The sequence below is a fragment of the Octopus bimaculoides genome, chromosome 19, assembly GCF_001194135.2.
Source record: "Octopus bimaculoides isolate UCB-OBI-ISO-001 chromosome 19, ASM119413v2, whole genome shotgun sequence".
In the NCBI taxonomy this organism is placed as follows: Eukaryota; Metazoa; Mollusca; class Cephalopoda; order Octopoda; family Octopodidae; genus Octopus; species Octopus bimaculoides.
In genome coordinates, this window is record NC_068999.1 from 36,701,334 (window position 1) to 36,701,920 (window position 587).

Sequence of the window (587 nt, forward strand, 5' to 3'; positions counted from 1 at the left end):
TGTGTGTGTGTGTTCGCGCGTGTGTGTGCGTGTTCGTGTGTGTGTGTTCGCGTGTGTGTGTGTGTTCGTGTGTGTGTGTTCGCGTGTGTGTGTGGTATAAATTGTCACTGAAGTTACCCAGGTATTGTGCTGTTACAGATAGGAGCTCGATATACTATAAATAGTCGCCTAATCACTCTCAGTCTCGCCCTAGCGTCTTGTAAAAGGAAGGACACGTTGAATGTTGTAATCCCTAAAAAGTACAAAAGGTGTGATGGTCATGATTGGAGCGCATGTGTTTGATCAAGACTGTCCTGGAGCTAAATAGCATAACAGTTATTGTTGTCGGTGTTTTGATTATCTCTGCTGAAGTGATCGGCAGAAAAATTGATCAATATTGAAATCGGATTCAGAAAATGCGATGCACTAAACTACAAGATGTTCATAAATTATCTTTACAATCATTAAAACACTTCCACGTGGGCTTCATTGGTTGAAAGCAACACATTTAGACAATGCTCAATTTCTGACCGTGTGCTTTTGAGCATTCCTTCATCAAAGACGTATTATTTCATTGAGATCAATGGGAGTCTTGGACTTTTGTACGG